This window comes from Aplysia californica, unplaced genomic scaffold (assembly GCF_000002075.1).
Source record: "Aplysia californica isolate F4 #8 unplaced genomic scaffold, AplCal3.0 scaffold00263, whole genome shotgun sequence".
Lineage (NCBI taxonomy): Eukaryota > Metazoa > Mollusca > Gastropoda > Aplysiida > Aplysiidae > Aplysia > Aplysia californica.
Window position 1 is genome coordinate 218,082 of NW_004797533.1, and position 6,244 is coordinate 224,325.

Here is a 6,244-nt window from a genome sequence, read left to right on the forward strand (position 1 = left end):
TCATCATGTACGAAGTCAGCTGCACCACTGAGGGATATCTTTCGCCTTGTTGACATGAGCAAGCGGAACTGGCGCATATGTTGCACTAAGCAAAGACTGACGTACGCACACGCGCGCGCGTACACACACACACACACACACGCACGCACACATACACCCATCATACTCTCCCATACAACATATACCAATCCGCAGACACATTTTTTCCTGTTTGTCTGTCAATTTGTCTGTCTGTCTGTCTTTTTGTCTGTCTGTCTCTGTCCCTCTCGATCTGTCTCTCTGTCTGTCTGTCTCTGTTTCTCTCTATCTCTCATGCTTACAGAGGACGGGTGTACACGAACAAAACTCGTATACTTGAACACTCACACTCACAAAGACAAACAGAAGAACACACCCACAAACTTTTGTATCAATCCACAAACACACACACACACACACACACTTGTACCCCCACATAATCAAGCAACACGCGTGCACACACATAGAAATAAACACTCACGCACGCACACACGCACGCACAAGCGAAGCGCGCACACACACACACACACACACACACACACACATAAACACATCTCACTAACAGACAGACAGCAGCTGCCATCAGCATCCTATTTGAACGTCATCGATCTCAAGAATAAAGACAAACTCCTTTTGGCAACACGTTTTTTGCTAATCAATTATTTCCAGCATTATGAAAACGTGAGGGCACATTTTGACTTAGACTGCATACAACTTTCAGCTGTTTTCGACTGGTTAATTTTGGTCCTGCCACGGAGGAGCCAGTGTGGCGTTTGTGGTCTAGCGGTTTAGCACTTCTCTCTTTTAAAAAAAAAAGTGTTTTACGGCCCTTGCAACTTAATAAGGTCGCATAAGTGCCGAAGACTGCCCCCGTGGTTTTATGAAAAAAAAAAAAAAAAAAAAAATTCTGAAATTATGCAAACTGAGCCCAAAAAATGTGAAATACGATTCTGTTAATTTTAGCAAAGAATGAAGAAGGAAAATAATCAGAAACTGCAAAAAATGATCAAATTTTACTAAATTATGCGGGGTGCATAAAACTACTGATACAGTCTAGCGGTTTAGCACTTCTCCTTTTTTTCTTCTTTTTCAGTACATGTAAGTGTTTTAGGGCACTTGCAACACAATAAGGTCATATAAGTGCCGAAGATTAAAGGTGTTACAAGAGAGTAACAAACACAAAAAAGAAGGAGGGGAGATAGAGACGACAGATTTTTTATAGGAAAGAAGGAGCAAACGACACCAGAGCACCCCACAACCACCTACAATTACAATTCAGCAGGTCCGGTGGAGAGAACGACCGTCATATGAAAGGGTACTTGGCGACTACTCTTGTGTGGTCTGTTCTCTCTACTTCTTTTTATTGGTTATCATTTATACAATATTTAACTTCTCCCTCGCAAAATGTGGTCGCCACAGGCTATCCCTCAACAGCCTGATCTACTTTACTCATCTTAAATAAAAGCTTTTCCTTTCGTTTTAGCAGAGGTTTTATGGCGCTAGCAACTGCATAAGGTCATATGAGCGCTAGAAGATTAGAGGAGTTACAAGAGATTAAAAACATAAAAAAGAAGAAGAGGAGATAAGGACGATAGATGTTTGATAGGAAAGATGAGCAAACCACATCAGAGCACCCGCCAACCACCCACTAAAAGCTTTTGAAACAGCATATTTTCGAATGAAATTATCAGTTATGTTTATTTTTCTTCCTCATATTTCAACAAACAATCATTCTGTTGATCACATTTCAACAAACAAACTAACATTCTGTTGATCACATTTCAACAAACAAACTAGCATTCTGTTGATCACGACAAAACTTTTATATATATATATATCATGTATATTACTGTAAAGCATAAATATTAATCCAAAAAACGTTTCATTACAAAAGAATTGAATCACTTTTTAACATTTTAACAACATATTTTGAACATGTACACATAGCAACAACCAAGGAGTATCCCTTGGAGTATTCACTAAAGTTTCAATCATAGTACTACATAAACAATTCACTAAAGTTTCAATCATAGTACTACATAAACAATTCACAGAAGTTTCAATCATAGTACATAAACAATTCACTGAAGTATCAATCAAAGTACATTTGTAAATAAGAAAAAAATGCTTTCAAACATCTCGGACAGAAAACATTATCAATATATTATACAAGAGGACTGTAAATACAATAAAAATTCTACAGATGCGCCGCTTTGACCCTGCCAACAGAAAGACGGAGAACATGCTCGATAAAATAGTTTACTTGGTGCTGGATTTTGCAAGGGAGGTGAACAACTACACGTAACTCATTACACCACAGACACCGGTGTTTAGAGAGATCTAGCCATCACTGGAAAAACTCTTTGGAAAATCATGTACCTGATGAAATCTTTTACTTACATCCCGTATGTATGAATCAGTTGAATAACTAAGGCAATGTTAGCAATAAATGCAATGATTAAGTAAGGAAGGAAGGTATGGCGCACGGGGAAAAAAGAAAAAGTAATATGACGGAAAAAGTGAAGATAAAGTTCCAAACAAAGATAGGATTTCCGTATCATAAATGATTGCACTGTAGTTAGCCACCTCTAGATGAAATGATGGTGTTATATGCCCCCATAGACAGACCCCCATTGACAATTATTAAGACCATTCAGGTAGCAGGCTACTTTGATCCTGCCTGCTAGGGCAACCTGAACTGAAAGGGATACAACATCTCACATCCTAGCATACAGAACTGACCATGAAACCCAATAATAAAGAAATCTCCTCTTGCAAAAACCAAACTCACTTCTTCTGCGTGCCATGGCCAAGTGACTAGATCTAAATGCTACACAGCAGATACAGGAAGATAAATGGCGAGAGCTGTTTTTCAGATGCAGTGGTGCCCTCACGGTTGCCCCAACCACGGGATAGAAGAAGAAGAGATACAGGAAGAAAACCTCCCTTAACATAGTGATCATAACACAATAAAAACAAGTGCCGCATTATTCTAGCCCACTAACAAAATAACAATCTGGTTATGCTACATCGTGTATACATTAACAATGAAAAATTCTGTTTAGTTTTAGTAGACGTTTTTTGGCGCTCGCAACTGCATAAGGTCATAAGAGCGCCAAGGGGTGGATGTCAACAGAGAAGTCCTTACAGGGAATCAGACTTACTCTGCTCACCTCTCTAGCTTCAACAGCATAAAGTCTGCTTCGACTATCAAGGCACCCTGGAAATAGCCGGTCACAAGAGTGTGACAAACATACAAAAGAAGTAGAGGAAAAATGACAATAGTAAGAATCAAGAATTAGGAAAGAAAAAGCAGCAGTTCCCTGTTGCAGTTCAGGCAGTTATGAGCATGACATTGATGAATCAGCCCATTTACAATTACAATTCCACTGTGCAAAAGAACATGGTTCATGTCCCTCCTTTAGGAATGGCCTAAAGACACTTCAGTCAGTAGCACCGCTCTGAGGGGTGAAAAATTCTGTTTACAATTGGAAGGATTATATATATTCATATGTAGCATGTCCCTTATTTCATGCACACAAATAAGGTACTTTTTTTTTTTACAGGAGAGTAACAAACACACAAACACACACACAAAGAGGAAAGATAATGACGGCAGATATTTGATAGAAAAGAAGGAGCAAACCACACCGCAGCACCCACCAAGTTTCACCAACCACCTATATATATTGAGGTATTTGAAAGTCAAATACATGTATTTTTAAACAAACAGTGATGAGTACTCACATAACTATAGATGGGGAGAGAATCGATCAAGTTCACCAATTCAAATTCTAGGGGCAACAATCACAGAAGATGGCAGAAGGGAAAAAGAAATAAACGTAAAAACTGTAAATGCAAAAACAAGATTCAGACAAACGCACGAACTATTTACATCCAGGCGACTATCTTTACCTCTGAGAAAGAAAAAGTTGAAATGCTACATCTTACCCATTGGACCATGAAAGATGGAGGGGCATTAAATTATAATAATAGATAGCATTTGAATAGCGCAAATCCCCGCTCAACAGCAAGCTCTACGCGCTTCACAATCTATACTATTACCCCAGAAGACCTGAGAGCATTCTGAAACAACCTCAACTTCCTTGGAAGCACACAGTGCATGTAGCCATTTACAGGCGCTAAAACACTAACACACTGACAAGATCTTTCGCTGTCTATGGCCGGGTACCCATTCCCACGTCAACCTCCGAGTCAGAGATGACAGCGCCAGCTGGATGAGTACTGACTTTGCCTATAAATACTAATACTCTCGTAGATGTTCAGACACACACAAACACACAGACCCCCCCCCCCCCCGTTGACTTAGGATCTAAGTCGTCTACATTTAACACAGGATCATTTTTAACACTTTGCCGCCTCATCTCGCTAATTGACGATGTTTACCACCCAGTTTCTTTCGAGTTTCCCCAAAATTTGATGGTAAAGTGTAAATGAAAGCTCATCGACAGAAGCCAGTCGGAAATTTTCTGTGCAAAAATTCTGATCACAGACACTGAATTCCTTTTTTTAAACTCATATTCAACACACAAGAGATACGGTCAAACCAGCTCAAACAACCACCTGTCAAAGACAATTAAATCATCTGTACGAACAATCACTTCCCACTCCCCCGTCCCCTCCCCCCCCCTCCCCTTGCGTATTCTCTATTTCATATTATAATAACATTTGGATCACCTGTCTGAGATGACCAACTTTAGTCCTCAACATAGGGTGTTCATCTAGGACAAGTTCTTGGAAAGGTCTCCCTCCAAGATGTGAAACCCCCCCCCCCCCCCCCAACAACTTTAATAAAACAGTATCCGTACAAAATCAAGTCAGACATAAAGAACATTGTAGAAATGCACAGCCAAAACCCACATGATGTATCAAAAACAATGTCCCATAAATATGGCACTGGATCAAACCATGCAAAAAATACAAGCACTGGGGATCAACAACAACAACAACAACAACAACACGTTGGCGAGCTATTCAACTGTTCTAAGCCAAGAAAGCAACATTTTCCAGGAGACAAAAAAAAATTGTTTCATTCTTTTTTACAACTATACCTGCATTTTGTAGCTTTTATTCCTTTTTTTTTTCAATGCTTATACGTTTAATTTCAACAAAATATTTCGCGAGCACAAGCGACCGATATCAAAGATTTTGAAACAGCAGTAACAATTTTTTCCCTCCAAATTTTGAGCTCAGTACATCTCAAAAGCTACCCGATAGATAGCAACAATAAAGTAAACACTTTTTCTCATTTCATTACACACACTGATTTAAGGGAATGTTTTCTTCCCAAGCTACCCCACACGTCTAACTGCCTCTTCTCTTCAAGACAACAGTTAGAACAGACATGCAGCTATTACAGAATGGCATTATGCAGAAGAGTTAACGCTCAGATGCTACAGGATCACTAGCAACATTACACACATTATTTTTTTCTCTATGCTGCTACCTGATGGGGCAGCAAGGGTACATAACGACCAACAAACTTTGAAAAGCTTACCACATACATATGCTACAAGTGCGCACAAATATGTCCCAATATGTCCACTTCCAACTGTTGTAGTGCACAATCTCATACACAAATGATTGCACCAACTTACTTTTATTTTTGGGTGAGCTCATCGTCTTATGCATCGAACATCCTGATTGACATGAATAGCAGAACATTTCGCTCTGTGATAAAAGTAAATAGTAAAGAAGAAGACAGAAGTAAAGTAAAAATTCGATACGATACACCATAGACTATAGTACAGTAAAGATAACACACGTATATCATACACACGGTCAGAAAGCACAATTGGTAATTGAATATATGTGTAATGCACCTTTCAACATTGCAGGGCTATCTTACAGAGAGGACCTTCTAGTTTACTTTAAAAAAAAAAATTTTTTTAGTAAGTGTTTTACGGCATTTGCAACACAGTATGGTCATTTAAGTGCCGAAGATTAGAGGTGTTGCAAGAGAGTAACAAACACAATAAAGAAGGAGGGGAGATAAAGACGATAGATGTTTGATAGGAAAGAAGAAGCAAACCACACCAGAGCACCCATCAACCACCCACTTCTAGTTTGCTGTCTAGCTCCCAAGGAACAAAGCCAAGCAGGTGGGGAGCCTTGAAAGCTCCAACATATCCAAGTTCAAGAGCTGAGGAATTGAACTAGGGTCACTGGCACCATAGTACAGTATGATACCAATTAGGCTAAAGAC